We start from the raw sequence: 20,335 nt of genomic DNA on the forward strand, positions 1-20,335 counted from the left end.
CTCCCTCTGGGGCAAGGTAGATAGATGACTTTTATATAATCTTTGACTCCATGGGACATACCCTTGCTAATATCTTTGATAGTTCTTTTCCCATGTATTTTCCTCCAAAATCCAGAATCTTTTCACTCTCCCATGTTACCCTTGGAATTCTCTAAGACTCTTAGAATTAGAAGACTCTAAAATTTCATTATTTCTCAACCTCTGCCCGGTATTTCACCCTCTGAAAGAACCTGATCTACATATTCCTTGGCAGATGGGCGTCACTAAATGATCGAATGCCTTGAGTGACTGAGGACTTACCACCCCTTGAGCTAGACCATTGCATTATGGATGGGGTCAATTGCTCAAATGTATCTTCTTATGTCGTTACAAAATATGTCCCTGGAACTAAAATCCAGCTAGTCATACACTTCTCTCTAAAAACTAGTGAAATAAACCTAATCTCTCCCAACTGGCAGCCCTATAAAAGCTTAAAGGAATCAGTCATGTCCTTCCTAAGTTGTTTTGTTGCCTTTAGCAAAATCAGATTCTACCACTGCTCCTAGAATGATAAGATTTGTAGACCTCTCCTAAGCCAGTTTAACTTCCTATGAACATCCTATAGTTGGCCAAATCTTTAAATGCAGTACCTTACATTGAAAAAAGCATTCTAAGGGTTATCTGAGAAACCTCATACACATGTAATATCCATCCTAAAACTAAGTGGAACATCCTCTAGATGAAAGTCTTAAGGGTTTAAAGTCTTAAGATTGTAAAGGATATAAGGATTTAAATGGGCCTAAAAGAGTCTCAAATGCATATGTCAAAAGATTTGCATCTGGGAAAGTAATGTGTTTATCCATAAAGTGAAAGCCACTCAGTTGTGTCCAACTCTATGATCCCATGGACTGTAGCCTGTCATGCTCTTCTGTGTGTGGAATTCTCCAGGCAAGAACACTGGAGTGGGTAGCCATTCCCTTCTCCAGGGCATCTTGACCCAGGGATCAAACCTGGGTCTCCTGCCTTATAGGTGGGTTCTTAACCATCTGAGCCACCAGGGAGGCCCATAAAGGCAAGGGGAAGAATGAAAAGTTTAGACTACTTAAAAAGGACTAATTTAAATACAGATTTATTTAGATTATTTTAATTTGCTAGAGCTGCCATAACAAAATGTCACAGACCGAGCAGCAGATGGCCCAGATCTCCTGGTTCTGGATGCTAGCAGTCCAGGATCAAAGGATGGGCTGGTTTGGTTTCACCTGCGGTCTCTGTCCTTGCCTTGCAGGTGGCCTCCTTCTGCTTGTGTCTTCACTTGATCTTTCCTCTAGGAGTCTGTCCCATTTCCTCTTCTTACAAGGACACCAGTCAGATTAAGGCCCAGACTTAACTGCCTCATTTTAATTTGATCACCTGCTTAAAGGCTCTAACTCCAAATATAGTTACATTCTGAAGTCCTGGAGGTTAGTGCTTGGACATATGAATTTAGGGGTACACAGTTAAGCCCATAGAAATTACCATTTTTGTTGTTGTTTTTCAGTCACTAAGTCATGTCCAACTCTTTGCAACCCCATGGACTGTAGCACGCCTGGCTCTTCTGATCTCTACTATATCCCAGAGTTTGCTCACATTCATGTCCATCGAGTCGGTGATGCCATCCATCCATCTCATCCTCTGCCACATCCTTCTCCTTTTGCTTCCAGTCTTTCCCAGTGTCAGGGTCTTTTCCAATGAGTTAGCTCTTTGCATCAGGTGGCCAAAGTATTGGCACTTCGGTATCAGTTCTTCCAAAGAATAAGCATGACTATAGGTATATTTTATATATATATATGTATGTCATATATTTTAGCTTTTTATATATGTCATATGTTACTGTTTTTAGATATATGTCATATGTTATTGCTTTTATTATGTTTTTAAAGCATTTTGTTGTTTATTATTATTATTTTATATATATATGTATATGTTACTGTTTTATTATGATTTAGATCTATATTATAGTATTATATTAGAATGCATAATATATATTATATCTGAGAACATATAATATATTCTATAATACTATTATGATTTAGATCAATATTATAGTATTATATTATTAGAATATATACATATATAGTGTTATATATAATACTATATATATTGAAATACTATAGATATTATATATATAGTATTATAATAGTATTATATTAGACTATATGATATATTAATATAATATTATAGTATAAATAGGTCTAATATCATGTAATATAGATATATAGTTCATGTATATGTACACATATATATTTAACATGTCCTTTTGGTTTAGATTTTCATGAGCTGTACTTAAGTAAAGCTCAGCACCATTCCCCAGACTTAGAACAATTCTTGGGGTTTTCATTATTCCTTATGTTATGGTCACAGGATCTTGATCTGTTTTCCCATCCTCTTTAAGGCTTTCCTCCTAAGACTGATAGAAGATTGGGACCCATTTTTGTAGCTTTCTTAAAAAACAAACACAAAAGACCTTAATGCTTTTTATTTAGTTTTTTTCTTTTAATTTTGAAATAATAATTTATGACTCATAAAAGTTGCAAAAAATGTATAAAAAATGACCCTATATCCTTCACTCACCTTTCCCTAATGTCAACATCTTACATAACCATAGTACAATAATTAAAACCAAAAACTTATCAATGATACAACGGTAACCAAACTACCATTTCTAGAATTCTGCTATTTTCTTCACCAATGAAACTTTTCCGTCACAGGATCTTATCTCTTGTCCCATGTTGCTTGGAGTTGTCTCCTTCAATCTGAGACAGTCACTCAGGCTTTCCTTATCTCACATAACCTTGATATTTTTGAAGAGTATCAGTATTTTATAGAATGTCCTTCAGTTGGATTCATTTAATAATGTTTTGTCATGAAAAGCTACAACAGAATGAAGTTATACATTTTTTGCCAGAACATCATAGAAGTGACATCGTGTGCTCAGCGTGTCGTATCAGAGGGTGGATGATGTTCAACTCTGATGGCAGTGCTAACCCAGATCACTTGGTTAAAGTGGTGTTTGCCAGGCATTTAAACTGTGTTTTCTTCCTAGTTACCGGAATACATAGCTAGTGAGAAATTCAGAAAAAAACTAGAATAGTCAGAAAGCTTAAGAAATCTTATAAGTTCATTTAAGAATCTAAAAAGAGTGAATATATGTATTTATGTATAATTGATTCACTAACTAAGTTTTTGTGTTTGTTTGTTGAGAGAAACCTTCCACCCTGCAATCATTGCATTTAATCTTTGTAGAATAATAGCTGTTGAATGATAGGATTCCACTCAGATAGGCAATTAATCCTCCAAGCTGATAATTTTGGAGTGGGCTTTAGCTTCCACCATAACATCTATCAGTCGCTAGCATCCCCTTCCAAATAAGTGTGTACTCTAATTAAAACTGGTGTGTTTGTTATACTAACACAACTTCAAATGCATTCCTTGGGGCACCTGCCCTCTTTTCTCTAAGCAGATTTCTCTTAGCCCCTCACTATATTTGCATACAATTGCACTCATTTCACAGGCTAGCAAGGTAATGCTCAAAATCCTACAAACTAGGCTTCAACAGTATGTGAACTGAGAACTTCCAGATGTACAGGCTGGATTTAGAAAAGGCAAAGAAACCAGAGACCAAATTACCAACATCTGTAAGGTTATAGAAAAAGCAAGCGAATTCCAGAAAAACATCTGTGTGGATGACAGCAAACTGTGGAAAATTCTTAAAGAGGTTGGAATACCGAACCACCTGACCCGTCTCCTGAGAAATCTGGATGCAGGTCAAGAAGCAAAAGTTAGAACCAGACATGGAACAATGGGCTAGTTCAAAACTAGGAAAGGAGTATGTTAAGGCTGTATATTGTCACTCTGCTTATTTAACTTATATGCAGAGTACATCATGTGAAATGCCAGGCTGGATGAATCATAAGCTTGAATCAAGATTGCCAGAGAAACATCAATAACCTCAGATACGCAGATGATACCACTCTCATAGAAGAAAGCAAAGGGTAACTAAAGAGCCTCTTGATGAAGGTGAAAGAGTAAAGTGAAAAAACTGGCTTAAAATTAAACATTCTAAAAACTAAGATGGCAGCCAGTCCCATGACCTCATGGGGATAAATGGAAACAGTAATAGACTTTATTTTCTTGGGCTCTAAAATCATTACAGATGGTGACTATATCCATGAAATTAAAAGACGCTTGCTCCTTGGAACAAAAGCTATGATAAACCTAGACAGTGTACTAAAAAGCAGAGACATCATTTTGCTGACAAAGGTCCTTATAGCAAAGCTATGGTTTTTCCAGTAGTCATGTATGAATGTGAGTGTTGGACTGTAAAAAAGGCTGAGCCCTGAAGAATCAATGCTTTTGGACTGTGATGCTGGAGAAAACTCTTGAGAGTTCCTTGGACTGCAAGGAGATCAAACCAGTCAACCCTAAAGTAATTCAGTCCTGAATATTCATTGGAAGGACTGATGCTGAAGCTGAAGCTCCAATACTTTAGACATCTAATATGAAGAGCCAACTCATTGGAAAAGACCCTGATGCTGGGAAAGATTGAAGGCAGGAGGAGAAGGGGGCAATAGACGATGAGATGGTTGGATGGCATCACTGATTCAATGGACATGAGTTTGAGAAAACTCCAGGAGATGGTGGAGAACAGGGAAGCCTGGCGTGCTGCAGTCCATGAGGTGGCAAAAAGTCAGACCAGACTTAGCAACTGAACACATCAATATCTACTTACAGGAGACTACCACTTCCCCAGTCTAACAGATTTCTATACTAGACTTCTCTCCAGATGGAACAGACTCTTGAGGATTTTACACACACGCACACACACACACACACACACGCACACACACGCACACACACACCATTTCTATTAGATTTTCTTTCAGTGTTTTTGTTTGTTTTTCCCCTTCTCAAGTAAAGGGACGATTGCATTAAGGAAACTGGTAAATTTCCTCAGGCAACATAAAAGAAAGATCTTACTCTTTAAATCTTGTTGTCCAGAGTCAGAAATTTCTTTGTAAAACCAGGTACCACTTAACAGCCCCTCCCTCATTTCTGAATCTCAAGGTATGAGTATTAGACAAGGATAGAACTTGTCTAATAATTCCACGTCTTTAATAGGAAAGATGAATCCCAGGTGGGCTCTGCCTAATGTCTGACAGAACACCTTATTTTAAGATGCAACACTTCCTTCAGACAAAGGAATGAAAAGTCATCTCTTTGCTATAGAACAGTGCTTTGGAAGCTCTATAATGTCTTAGAATCTCTTCACATCTTTTTAAAATGCAGAATTAGATGCAGTAGGTTTGGATGGAGCTTGCAATTCTGTATTTGTAACAACCCAGGTGATACTGATGCTGCTTGTCTGTGGACCACAGTAAGGCTGTGGAGGCTGTGGGAGATTCCTGGTCAGGAGAGGGGAGAGGCATGAGAACTGCCTTTAGAAATGATCACTTCCCAGCTGTGATGGGAATGGTTGTGATGGCAGCGTAATGTTGGATCACCTGCCATACCTTTGGACAAACTTTCCATTATCAAAAACAAACCATCCCCCCCGCCAAAAAAACAAAAACAAACAAAAAAAACTTTTAATTATGTTTTCTCAAGAGAAATTCAGTGAAATGAAAAAACTTTAGACTAAACCACTACCTCTGAAATTGGTTACCTAATGTGATATAAAAGAAATTCCCATTTAGAAATTGTGTGATAAACTTGGGGAGAAGGTTGAAGTTACAATACATCATTCAAAGGAACCGTGTACATTGGATACTGTTTCAGTTCAGTTCAGTCGCTCAGTCGTGTCCGACTCTTTGCGACCCCATGAATCACAGCACGCCAGGCCTCCCTGTCCATCATCAACTCCCGGAGTTCACTCAAACTCATGTCCATTGAGTTGGTGATGCCATCCAGCCATCTTATCTTCTGTCGTCTCCTTCTTCTCCTGCCTCCAATCCCTCCCAGCATCAGGGTCTTTTCCAATGAGTCAACTCTTCTTCTCATGAGGTGGCCAAAGTATTGTTCCATTGAATTTGAGTAGGAACAGGGGTAGAGGTAGAGATGGAGAAGGTTGAGAACAGAAAGACTAGTCAGGAATGACACAGATAAAATGCAGATTTTAAATGACTGTTTAGGATGATCTAGAGTATATGAATACCTTATACATATAAACCGCCTGATTATGAAGAAGTAATTCTCATTGTCCTATTACAGGTGAGTAGTAAAGTTGAGGGAAGTTAACATGCCAAGAACACAGAGATTGTAAGTGATGGAGCCAAGATTCAGACTAAGGTTTTCTGATTCTAGAACATTCTAGCTTAACCCCTGTACCATGGCACTGCCTCTGAGCTGGACTCACAAAGGACTGAAATATTAGAACAAAGACACCTTAACCAGGCCTCAGCAACCCACCTCTCTAACCACAACTTGCATCTTGCTATCATGTGGACCCACCTATCCCACTTGTGAAAACACTTGTTCCAACATCTTCCTTTCTGATCATCACGCCTGTGTTTCCATTGTTCTCATTTTATTACTAAAACTCATGCTTTTAGACCTCACTAAGACCACCAGTTCTTCAAATTCACATTTCTTCCCTTTCCTACGCACCTTCCTGACTTTAATTCTTTGACTGCCTGAATAACTTCTAACACCCTAACCACTTTAACCTTTGCTCTCAGGGGCTCTTGTTCTTCTGCCTTCTCCACTCTGTAAAACCCTAGCCTCGGATGAAATGTGGTCAGAAGTGAGATATACCTCTTTTAAGCCTGGCACCTAAGAATACCTAGTAAAATCCTTCTTACTCACATTCCCTGTATGTGCCATCTGGATGTCCATGACCGTGGCATTGTTGAAAAAAAGATGGCAAAGATCCTGAATGAAGGAAGGCTGGGATCCCACATGCACCCCCACTTGGAATTTATGATGAAAGAAGATAAATGTCCACTAAATCATTAAGATTTCAGGTATGCTTGATATCTTAACAACTAAAGCAATTGTTATCAGAATTGGGGTACCATCGGATGAAAAATCTGAAGTATGTGGTACTGACTTGGCAGTGGGAGAGACAGAACCAAGAAACTGATATGGGAGGCGGGGCAAGTGAACTTGTTATTTAGAAGCAAAATTTTCATCAAAATATCTGATAAAACATGGAAATAAGATTATATACCTGCTAAGCCAGTGATGCTAAGGAAAATGGCTAAAAGAATCAGAAAGAAATAGTTATGACGGTTCATCATTGAAAAGCTATTATAAGAAAGACACCATCTCAGGGTACAATTGACTGATTTTCAATTAGAATGAAAAGAAATAAAGAAATACCAGCAGTTTTTCGATTTTCAAAAGGTTGGAAAAACTCTGCACATACAAACTCAAACTTTAAAAAGATGTAATTTGAAAAAATATACTTAGTAGCAAATGGCTTATAAAACACCAATTGAAGAAAATGACTCTTCCCTGTGGCAAAGATGAGATTACAGGTGTCACCTTTCCGTGAATTTTTCCAGGCTGAAAGTAAACCAATATTAAGTTAAGAAAGAGAGACGTAAGGTAAGAAAGTAAAGAAATAAAACAGATTGAGAATTGTGTCTAGAAAATAAGTTTGGGCTGGGTTTCTGATACAAGGAGCTGATCAGAAGCAAATAGAATCAGAAGCCTCCTAAGATTTCAGGAGAACTGTATTGGATATTGAACCAAAGGTATCAAGCTGCTGCTGCTGCTGCTGCTAAGTCGCTTCAGTCGTATCCGACTCTGTGCAACCCCATAGACGACAGCCCACCAGGCTCCCCCATCCCTGGGATTGTCCAGGCAAGAATACTGGAGTGGGTTGCCATTTCCTTCTCCTAGAAAGAGCTATTAGACTCCTTAATATCACTAGCCAAAACAAAAAGTATACTGTACAAGCTAGACAGCCCTCAAGGACCTTTAGATTTAGAGAATAGTAGGTAAAGAAGAGCCACCTGGAGGGGGTGTCCCCAGGGCCCACAGAGACTATGTGCCAGGTAACTCCTCGTGCAGAGAGCAGTTAGAAACTAGCCAAGGAAATCTGTACGACTTCGGCCAGGGACCTCCACAGGACCTGCCCCACAGGATTCTGTAACCAAAGGGAACCAGTGACTGCTATTTGTTTTCTGCTCTTTTTTTTTTTTTTCCTGAAGTGGTTCTATCCCTACATCACCATTATTTGTGAGGACAGTTCATTTCTCTTCTTGGTTCAGATTTTGGGAAATAAGCATGGCAGCTGATGGAGAGCACTGACCATCACCTGAAGATCCTGGACTTTGAGCGGGAAGAAGGGGCCACACAGGACCTGGGGCTGCCTCATGAGGATGAATGGAGGTGAGTGAGTGTGGTTTATTCTTGGGAAAAAAGAGTGGAATGGTTGTTTGGTGACCAGAAAGATTGACTGTGGTATAGACTGCTCTATGCTTGCCAATTCTTTTCCTTTTCTTCCTAGGCACCCAGCGCCAGCTTTCCTGGTTTTCCTTGTAGGCAAGCAGAACCACATGACTGTCTTCTAGCCAATGGAATGAAACCGCAGTGATGCCATCCACTGCCAAGCTGGGTCCTTAACGACCAGCTCGGCTCCCTACGCTGGAGTTTTCTCTGTGTGCCGGCTTCGTGCCAGTGCTGAGGGCGACCTTGGAAACCGTGTGCTGTACGTGGTAGAATCTATCACCCTGAGCTTCTGAAGAACCGTGTGAAGCTAAGCTCGCAAGTTCACTGACTGGACTTTGTGTAAGTTAGAAATAAACTTTTTTTGTGTGTCAACCCACTAAGATGCAGACCTTTCTTTCACAGAAACAAAAGTTATTAGTACACGGTGGGAAAAGCTCTTCAGATGGTGCAGAAAGCACATAAATAACTATTTCCCCTGCTCGTCTGTGTTTCGGAACAGAAGAAACGTTTCTGTTCTTGGACCCTGCAGCCCAGAGTAGGTACCACTGCCAATCTCTATAACCAGAAAAAAACCCCAAACAAAAGTTCAGTTATGACTTTTCCTCCCACCCTGCAGAAGGGCTGGGTGTTTTTCTTTCTTTGATATATTTTTCAGCAAGATCTGGGTTCTTATACCACTCTTTGTCCCTTACCTACAGTGTTATCTGGATCGATTTAAAATAATTCTCTGAGCTTCAGTTTTCTCGTTTATAAAGCTTAGTATATTAATAAGGATAGGTCTTATAATGCTCTGTAACTAGCCCAGCCAGCTCTAAGTTATTTAGCACAACAAAGGCTTATTCCTATGCACAAATATCCATGTGGGTCTAGATGACCTTTCAGGGTAATTTTACTTTATGTGGTAACTTTAAAGTCCAGGCTGATAATGACTTCATCCTGTAGCTTCATCATGTGGGATGTATAGTCTAACTGGTCAATGAATTTGGGAAGAGAGGCCAGATAATGATCTATGGTCATCTCGTCACCTCCCCAGGAATGAACCCATGTCATTTTCTCTAGCAGCCAATAGGTTTGAACTCATTTCCTGGCCTGACCTAAGAGCAAGGACGTGTTTCATGGGCTAGAAGGGCACTAGCGATATCTATCTCATTTGGATAACAAAAACTTCCCTATAAGAGTCTGGTGAAAAATCATGTAAGATAAACAAAAGAGAGCTTTTTTTTTTCTTTTAATAAATTCTGAAAAGCTACATCCATCCTATAAAGCTCTGGTTTCTTCATTCCCCACTGGAATATAGATCTGTGAAATCCTAGAATATATTTGTTTTAAAGAATTGTTTTCACATGACATTCTCTCATATTTACCTATTTTGGTTTTGAAACATATGTACACTAACCTTAATTTAATTCAGAGAACACATATCAAATACCTACTATATTCAAAACAGGGGCTTCGCTGGTGGCTCAGTGCTGAAGAATCTGCCTGTCAATGCAGGAGACATGGGTTTGGTCCCTGGGTCAGGAAAATCTCCTGGAGAAGAAAATGACAACCCACTCCAGTTCTCTTGCCTGGGAAATCCCATGGACAAAGGAGCCTGGCAAGCTATAATCCAAGGGGTCACAAAAGAGTCAGACACAATTTAGCAACTAAACAACAACATGTTCAAGACACTTTTGCCAGTTCAGTAGAGCCAGACCTGAACTTTGAGCCTAACTAATGTTAATAACAAATGAAAGTGAAAGTGAAAGTCACTCAGTCATGTCCGACTCTTTGTGAGCCCTTGGACTATACTGGAGTGGGTAGCCTTTCCCTTCTCCAGGGTGTCTTCCCAACCCAGGGATCGAACCCAGGTCTTCCACATTGCAGGTGGATTCTTTACCAGCTGAGCCACGAGGGAAGCCCAAGGATACTGGAGTGGGTAGCCTATCCCTTCTCCAATGGATCTTCCTGATCCAGGAATAGAACCGAGGTCTCCTACATTGTAGGCGGATTCTTTACCAACTGAGCTATCTCAGGGAAGCCCTAATAACAAATGGATAAGACTAAATAAGGCCTTCAAAGGGTGCATGTAGAGATTTGATTTTTATTGGGTTCTGATGAAGTTCAGATGCCATATTTCTACAGAGTCCTTCAAGCGCCATTCCCCAGTGTCTCTGACACGCAGGGATGGTTGATTTTAATCCGGAACCTTTGTTATTTACTTAACTAATAATTTAAATAGGCAGGGGAAAATAATAGTACTTTATCACCTCTCTATTTTTTCCCCCAGTGCTTTACACTGTACAATACATGTTATCACTTCAATTTGCCCCATACATTCCCCTCAAGGATGGTGATTATTTAATATCTTGGGGTTTTTAGTAGCTCAACTCACCATGGGCTGAAATTTTCTCTGTGAAGTTCAATGTTATCTTATATGTCTTTCTCTTTGTGTAGCTCAAACTTTTCTAAAAGGAATCAAATTGTCCTCTGTCTGCCTTATCCCCTTTACCCTAATCCATCTGTTATTATTCCCCTGGCTTCTCTGAGCACTAAATGTCCCTAACTTAATTTTGTTGAAGCTAATGATATGGCGATAAGAAAAAAGACAGAGGGAGAAAATGGTAGGATGTAGATTGCCATTAGTCTATACATATATAATTGAAGATTTCAAGTGGGGGAAAGTTTGCTGCAGCGCTGTTAGAACTGCTCTTCAGGGTGCCATTGCCAGCCAGGTTTCAAAATTGCAGAGTGGGGAGAGCAGCCTGACATCAGGGAGGTGGGTAACAGGCTGCTGAGCCTCTTGCCAAGATTTAATAATTATGATGAAAATGCAGTAATCTCATTGCAAGAGGCAGAGGCTATTTAGAGCAACAGACTCCCCCTCCCCTGCCCGCACCCTCCGCCCTGTCTTTGCTGATCAGGGCTCAATGTTCTCTCACTTAATGCAGCCGTCAGTTTCCCAAGCGCTTCTTAAGTTATCCGTCTGTCATTCTGCTCGCATCTTGTCTTTGGAAGATGGAACACAGCTCACAGTCATAACGCGCACCCACTGTGGAGGAGCATGACACTTCAGACACTTGAACAAGGACTAACAAGTGCTTTCAGGGTGGGATGTAGGTGGCAGGTTTATGAAAGTTCTCTAACCCCCAAGAGTTTGGATCAACAAAGCCACAGGTCAAAAGTCTACCACTGAAAGTTATTTATTTTCCTGGAGACGTAAATGTTATTTTTAGAATCTTTTGACACAAGCTGCCTCTGTTTCTTTGCCTTCAGAAACCACCCTCACCCCCAAATATTGCTCGTATCCTTCCAGAGCACATGGCCATTTACAAAGAGCTGTCCCTGACAGCCTCTTTCTCTCAGATCTCACTGTTGAAGGAAGGAAGTAGCTATATACCGAATGGATTCTGGGGCTAGGGCCTGTGCTGGATACTTTATGATATTAGCGCCAAATATCTTTAAGGTATTTTATAAGAATGCATAAAATGTACAATGACCCAACACAAAACTGAGATAAAACAGAGGAAAAACAAAGGCAAAAATTTCAAATATAGTCAGGAGTAATGCTGGAAATATTATTATACATTCTTGCCACGGAAACTGCTGGTTTGGTTTCCAAGTTTGACAAGTCAATACAAAAAAAGAGGGAAAATTAATAACAAGCATGAAAAAAGGGAATCAAATGGTTGTACAATTCATAATGTTCATCAGATAAAAGCAATCCAGTGGCTTAGGAAAAACATCTCTATTTCCAAAAAAATAAGCAGTAATCCTCCTGGGGTTTCTCATAGTCTACTCTGTACTGGATACAGAGTAATATCCTCAACAACACCCTTGAAGAAGAACCAGTTATACACAGAATCAGGTTTATCCTTGTTAAAATTATGCTAATACCACACATTAGAAGAAGGGAGAGGTATGTGAGTGTCTTAGGGTGCAAATTTAAGGAGGCGCTCATTCTCAGGATTGTACTAGAGTCTCTTGAAACTGTGTGCCCTGGACAATGCCCCTTCTCCCCTTGTCCCTTTAGTCCTGCCCCTGTGATCACATCACCCAAGGCCATATCCAGTAGAAAGAATCCTCTGAGGCAACAGCTCTCAATGGAGGGTGAATTTTCTTCCCAGGGCTCATTTGGAGACGTAGTTACTACTGGACAGGCGGTTCTTGCATGGAGTGGATAGAGGCCAAGGATGCTGCTGAACATTCTTCAGTGGACAGGTCAGCCACTGTGATGGTTAATTTTATGTGCCAACTTGACAGGCCAAGGAGGGCCCAGATTAAGCATTCCTTTTGGGGTGGGAGGATATTTCTGAATGAGATTAACATTTGAATTTGTGGGCTCAGTAAAGCAGATTGTCCTCTCCAGTGAGGCCTCCATCATCCAATCTCTCCAGGGCTTGGGTAGAACCAAAGGAGGGAGAAGGATGAATCCGCCCCTTAATTTTCCTGCTTCACTGGTTGAACTGGGACATCTCATCTCATCTTCTCCGGTGCTTGGACTGAAATTCTTAGCTTTTGCTCCCCTGGTTCTCAGGCCTTCGAACTCAGATGGGAACTTCACTTTGGCTCTCTGTATCTCCATCTGGCAGACAGCAAATTATGATGCTGTTGAGTGGCTGTGGGGTGGTGGCTGCGGTGTATGGCAGCTTGAAGTGGGATCTCAGTTCCCCGAGTAGGAACTGAATCCAGGCCACGCCAGTGAAGGTACTGAATCCTAGCCCCTAGACCAGCAGAGACTAGTGGCCCCTGGCTCTTTTCTGATTTAAAGAAAGAATTCAGCCAAGAGACATAAAGTAGTGAGGCAAGGAAAGAGTTTACTAGGAGAGATGATACATGCAGAGAAAGCGTGAGCGGTCTCAGAGAGAGAGAGAGGGGAAAGAGAGTGTGCTACACCCTTTCAGGGCGGTTTCTGCAAGAACAAACCCGTCAACCCTAAAGGAAATCAGTTCTGAATATTCATTAGAAGGATAGATGCTGAAACTGAAGCTCCAATACTTTGGCCATCTGATGCGAAGAGCCAAGTCATTAGACAAGACCTTGATGCTGGGAAAGATTGAAGGCAAGAGGAAAAGGGGACAACAGAGGATGAGATGGGTGGATGGCATCATCGACTCAACGGACATGAGTTTGAGCAAGCTCCAAGAGTTGGTGAAGGACAGGGAAGCCTGGTGTGCTGCAGTCCATTGGGTCGCAAAGAGATGGACATGACTGAGTGACTTAACAACAAAAATCACACATATGGGGACAAGTCTGTGGTTTTCTTCTGGCCAGTCATCTTGCTTTCTTGGTCTCCCCATCCACATCTGGTCTGTTTCAGGGTGCTCCCTTGTATGTGTGCCTCTTTTAGCCAAGATGGATTCCCGTGTGAGGATCTCTGGGAATTTAGCAGGGCATAGTATGGTCCAGGGTCCCCTCCCTTGAGGATCTTTTCTGCACACCGATAGTTTGGGGGAAGCATCTCTTTGATTTTAAGAAAGATATATATGACCTCCTTATCTTTTACCTAAGCAGGTCTTAGCCCCTGTCTACCATTTCCATTATCTTGGAGTGTTTACAGGAGACCAAGTCCAGCTGCCTATCCTGCTTCAGCTATCATCTTTGTCTCAAAGCATAAACAAGAGTCTAGTTGTAAATGTCTAATTTGGGGCCATCTATCTCCTGCTTCAATGGGACTTCTCAGCCTCCTTCAGGTGAGCTAATTTCTCATATGTATGTTCTGTTTCTCTGGCAAATTTAATACAATCACACACACACACACACACAAAATTATCTAGCCCAATATTGTATTAGTGTCTAGGCTAAGATATTCTGCTCTTAGAAGCACCAGATTCTTTACCTACATAACGCTCTGCTCATATGGCTACTTGTTCTACTAGAAGATACCACTTTCTTAACCTCATGACAAACGAATCAATGAGTCCTGTTATTGTAACTGCCTAAATATCACCCTTGGCCTGCTATTTTCCATCTTCTACTTGAGATCAGTGGAGAAATAATTCTAGAAAGAATGAAGGGATGGAATCAAAGCAAAAAGAATACCCAGTTGTGGATGTGACTGGTGATAGAAGCAAGATCTGATGCTGTAAGAGCAATATTGCATAGGAACCTGGAATGTTAGGTCCATGAATCAAGGCAAATTGGAAGCGGTCAAACCGGAGATGGCAAGAGTGAACATCGACATTCTAGGAATCAGCGAACTAAAATGGACTGGAGTGGGTGAGTCTAACTCAGATGACCATTATCTACTACTGTGGGCAGGAATCCCTTAGAAGAAATGGAGTACCCATCACGGTCAACAAAAGAGTCTGAAATGCAGTGTTTGGATGCAATCTCAAAAACGAAAGAATGATCTCTGTTCATTTCCAAGGCAAACCATTCAACATCACAGTAATCCAAGCCTATTCCCCAACCAGTAATGCTGAAGAAGCTGAAGTTGAATGGTTCTATGAAGACCTACAAGACCTTTTAGAACTAACACCCAAAAAAGATGTCCTTTTCATTATAGGGGACTGGAATGCAAAAGTAGGAAGTCAAGAAACACCTGGAGTAACAGGCAAATTTGGCCTTGGAATATGGAATGAAGCAGGGCAAAGGCTAATAGAGTTCTGCCAAGAGAACACACTGGTCATAGCAACACCCTCTTCCAACAACACAAAAGAAGACTCTACACATGGACATCACCAGATGGTCAATACCAAACTCAGACTGATTATATTCTTTGCAGCCAAAGATGGAGAAACTCTATACAGTCAGCAAAAACAAGACCAGGAACTGACTGTGGCACAGATCATGAACTCCTTATTGCCAAATTCAGACTTAAAGAAAGTAGGGAAAACCACTAGATCACTCAGGTATGACCTAAATCAAATCTCTTATGATTATACAGTGGAAGTGAGAAATAGATTTAAGGGACTAGATGTGATAGACAGAGTGCCTGATGAACTATGGATGGAGGTTCGTGACATTGTACAGGAGACAGGGATCAAGACCATCCCCATGGAAAATAAATGCAAAAAAGCAAAATGGCTGTCTGGGGAGGCCTTACAAATAGCTGTGAAAAGAAGAGAAGTGAAAAGCAAAGGAGAAAAGGAAAGATATAAGCATCTGAATGCAGAGTTCCAAAGAATAGCAAGGAGAGATCGCTTCCTCAGAGATCAATGTAAAGAAATAGAGGAAAACAATATAATGGGAAAGACTAGAGATCTCTTCAAGAAAATTAGAGATACCAAGCGAACATTTCATGCAAAGATGGGCTTGAGAAAGGACAGAAATAGTATGTACCTAACAGAAGCAGAAGATATTAAGAAAAGGTGGCAAGAATACACAGAAGAACTGTACAAAAAAAGATCTTCAACCAAGATAATCACGATGGTATGATCACTCGCCTAGAGGCAGACATCCTGGAATGTGAAGTCAAGTGGGCCTTAGAAAGCATCATTACAAACAAAGCTAGTGGAGGTGATGGAATTCCAGTGGAGCTATTTCCAATCCTGAAAGATGATGCTGTGAAAGTGCTGCACTCAATATGCCAGCAAATTTGGAAAACTCAGCAGTGGCCACAGGACTGGAAAAGATCAGTTTTCATTCCAATCCCAAAGAAAGGCAATGCCTAAGAATGCTCAAACTACTGCACAAGTGCACTCATCTCACACGCTAGTAAAGTAATGCTCAAAATCCTCCAAGCCAGGCTTCAGCAATATGTGAACCGTGAATTTCCAGATGTTCAAGCTGGGTTTAGAAAAGGCAGAGGAATCAGAGATCAAATTGCCAACATCCGCTGGATCATGGAAAAAGCAAGAGAGTTCCAGAAAAACATCTATTTCTGCTTTATTGACTATGCCAAAGCCTTTGACTGTGTGGATCACAATAAACTGGAAAATTCTGAAAGAGATGGGAATACCAGATCACCTGACCTGCCTCTTGAGAAACCTATATGCAGGTCAGGAAGCAACAGTTAGAACTGGACATGCAACAACAGACTGGTTCCAAATAGGAAAAGGAGTACAATATACAGTCAAGGCTGTATATTGTCACCCTGTTTATTTAACTTATATGCAGAGTATATCATGAGAAACGCTGGGCTAGAAGAAGCACGAGCTGGAATCAAGATTGCCGGGAGAAAATATCAATAACCTCAGATATGCAGATACACCACCCTTATGGCAGAAAGTGAGGAGGAACTAAAAAGCCTCTTGATGAGAGTGAAAGAGGAGAGTGAAAAAGTTGGCTTAAAGCTCAACATTCAGAAAATGAAGATCATGGCATCTGGTCCCATCACTTCATGGGAAATAGATGGGAAAACAGTGGAAACAGTGTCAGACTTTATTTTTTGGGCTGCAAAATCACTGCAGATGGTGACTGCAGCCATGAAATTAAAAGACGCTTACTCCTTGGAAGGAAAGTTATGACCAACCTAGACAGCATATTCAAAAGCAGAGACATTACTTTGCCAACAAAGGTCCATCTAGTCAAGGCTATGGTTTTTCCAGTAGTCACGTATGGACGTGAGAGTTGGACTGTGAAGAAAGCTGAGCACCAAAGAATTGATGCTTTTGAACTGTGGTGTTGGAGAAGACTCTTGAGAGTCCCTTGGACTGCAAGGAGATCCAACCAGTCCATTCTGAAGGAGATCAGCCCTGGGATTTCTTTGGAAGGAATGATGCTAAAGCTGAAACTCCAGTACTTTGGCCACCTCATGCGAAGAGTTGACTCACTGCAAAATATTCTGATGCTAGGAAGGATTGGGGACAGGAGGAGAAGGGGATGACAGAGGATGAGATGGCAGGATGGCATCACCGACTCGATGCACATGAGTTTGAGTGAACTCCGGGAGTTGGTGATGGACAGGGAGGCCTGGCGTGCTGCGATTCATGGGGTCGCAAAGAGTCAGACATGACTGAGTGACTGGACTGACTGACCGACTGACCTGCACCATGCTCTAGTCTCTGGGGCAGGCACTATTTATTGCCTCCCCAACAGAATTCCTGCAGCCACAGCTTCTCTGCTCAGAAAACCCATATTTGACCTTGGAATAAAATAAAGGGCTGTTTGGATTTAGATCAATTTTTGTTGGTCCCGATCCTCTTTGTCAGAGACCTAAGTTTGAGCATTTATTCAATGAAATATAAGGGAAGTCTTCGGTGGGACTTCTTGGAAAGTTTTTAATTTCTGACAAAAGGAAAGATAAAATCTAGTATTTTTCCCTTTTCCCTTATTTTGTGACTTGAATGTGAACTCAATAATCTGGACATTGGGTGGACATCTTGCTACCAAGAGGTGCTAAGGGAGGGGAAGGAAAAACAGGAAACAAGGAAAAGGGTGAGGAGGGGAAATTTTTACTCTTGCCACACAGCATTTTGCCTGCCATTCCTTCTGTCTGGAATGTTTTTCTTTCCTTTTACACCGGGTTAATTCCTGGTCATACTCGATATCTCAGCTTAAGATTCCCTCCTCAGGAGAGCCTCCCTGACCTCTCTGACTCTGTCCAATCGTGTTATAGGTTTACAACGTCTTACTGGGCAAGCCTCCTTCACAGAATTTGCCATGGCTGCAATTTTACCTTTGTTCGTGATTTGAGTTGATTGTTTTTTTGTCTCTTGACTAGACTTAGTTACAGAACGACTAAAATTATCACAGTACCTCCAGCCCTTGACATTTAGATGCTTGATAGCAATTTCTTTTTCTTTTTTTCTAAAAAAAAGGAAAAAAAAAGCATAAAATATTTGGAATGTAGAATATTTTTAGTCTTTTATGCAGTCTTCCTGGAAAAGTATTCTGCTCAACAGAATATTTGATGAGTAGTAAGTAGATATGAGCTCAAGATTATTCTTCCTTGAAAATGCTTAGCACCCAGATATTCTGTGTGTCCAGTTAGATATAAACTCAATCAGATAAGTGGAGAAGGAAATGGCAACCCACTCCAGTTTTCTTGCCTGGGGAATCTCAGGGTTGGGGGAGCCTGGTGGGTTGCCGTCTATGGGGTTGCACAGAGTCGGACATGACTGAAGTGACTTAGCAGCAGGAGCAGCAATCAGATAAGAGATCTTGAACTGGGGCAGGCAGAAATACATTCCTTTCTGAAAGCTGAGAGGGATATAAGCAGAATGCTACAAAGGAGATCCTTCTACCTGCTTTCAGAGGTAAGCTGAGGGAGGGCTATGCTGCTGCTGCCTCTGCTGCTAAGTTGCTTCAGTCATGTCCAACTCTGTGCGACCCCATAGACGGCAGCCCACCAGGCTCCCCTGCCCCTGGGATTCTCCAGGCAAGAACACTGGAGTGGGTTGCCATTTCCTTCTCCAATGCATGAAAGTGAAAAGTAAAAGTGAAGTTGCTCAGTCGTGTCCAACTCTTAGAGACCCCATGGACTGCAGCCTACCAGGCTCCTCTGTCCATGGGATTTTCCAGGCAAGAGTACTGGAGTGGGTTGCCATTGCTTTCTCCAAGGGAGGGCTACAAGTAGAACCAAAGTTCTCAGCAGAATGTCATTTCAAATGCTTCAATAAATAAGCTCTGAGTGAATGAATGAATGAATGAATGAAGCTTTGAAGTCAGGCAGTATACAGCTAAAATCCAAGTGCTTTACATACACAATTCTTTTTAAGCTCCATAATAACATTGTAATAATATGAAGTAGCTATGATTATCTCCATTTTAAAGTCTTCTGATACGATAAAGGGGCAACATTGGAACCCAGGTTTGTCTAACTCTGTAGTTAATATTCTTCTCTTGATACTGTGGATTTTCAAATTCAGCTGACATTGTGATCATCTGGTAAAATTTGGGTACCCTCTTCAAAAATTCTGATTTAATGATCAGGGATTTTATAAGCTCTGCCCAGTCAGCTTTGAGATTCACTACTCTATGTCATCTTAAAGCAGTCTAGTAGGCTTGTCATGGGTCAAACAACAGCTCTTAAAAGGATATGTTCAAGTTCTAACTCCAAGAACTTGAGAAAATTGAGTTAAGGATATTGAAATGAAATCAACCTAGATTTAGGGTGGGCTTTTAGTCCAATGACAGGTGTCTTTATAAGAAAAAGGCCGAGGATAATTTGAGACAAAGAGACACAAGGGAGAAGACCTCGTGAAGATAGAAGCAGACACTGAATTTAAACGCCCACAAGCCGAGTACGTTTGGAGTCATCAGAAGCCAAAAGAGGTAAGCAAAGATTCTCCCCTAGAGCTTTCAGGAGTAGCATGACCCTGCTGACACCTCGATTTCAGACTTCTGGTCTTCAGAATTATGAAATTGTGCATCTTTGTTGTTTTAAGCTTCTAAGTTTGCTGTAACTTGTTAGAGAAAACCTAGGAGAATAATACAAGGCCCCACGTTCAGAGTTTTGTAGTCAATAGTTTTTGGATGGGACCTGAAGATTTGCATTTCTGAGTTTCTGATGAGTCATTAGTTGCTGATGCTACTGATCCAGGGACTGCACTTGGAGAAGTATCACTCTCTGCCACGCAGCCCTAGCCCAGCGGCTAAGCTTACATACCCTCTCTCTGGAGTCTTTCCAGAGAGGGATGTGAAGAATAACTAAAGAAAAGGAGAAATCTGTAAACCCTCTATATTTCAGTTATCATTGCTAATTTCGAAAAGTGGACCAGGACTTAAATGTGAATATTTTCTTCTCCCTTTGTAATTTTCATAAGACTTATGTCAGTTTTGATTTAATACACAAAACACCAGGAGAAGCCCTTCGGCCTCCTGCTCCCCAAACCTCTACATATGAGTCTGCACTCACTCTCTCTATCCCTTGGTTGGCTGCAGAGACTGAGGTGTCCCTTTTCCCAACCAGGGCTCTTACCTTTTGCTCTATTGAGGATCCTACTGACTCTTACCTTCTTCAAAGATGTTCTTCAATCCATATTCAGTATCTAGTTTTCTGTGGGTTTTGCCCAGTTCCATTAACAGATACTCAAGATTTTAATATCTTTTAAAAAGT

The sequence above is a fragment of the Bos grunniens genome, chromosome 16, assembly GCF_055505025.1.
Source record: "Bos grunniens cultivar Pamir isolate PY7600 chromosome 16, Bosgru_T2T1.0, whole genome shotgun sequence".
Taxonomy (NCBI): domain Eukaryota; kingdom Metazoa; phylum Chordata; class Mammalia; order Artiodactyla; family Bovidae; genus Bos; species Bos grunniens.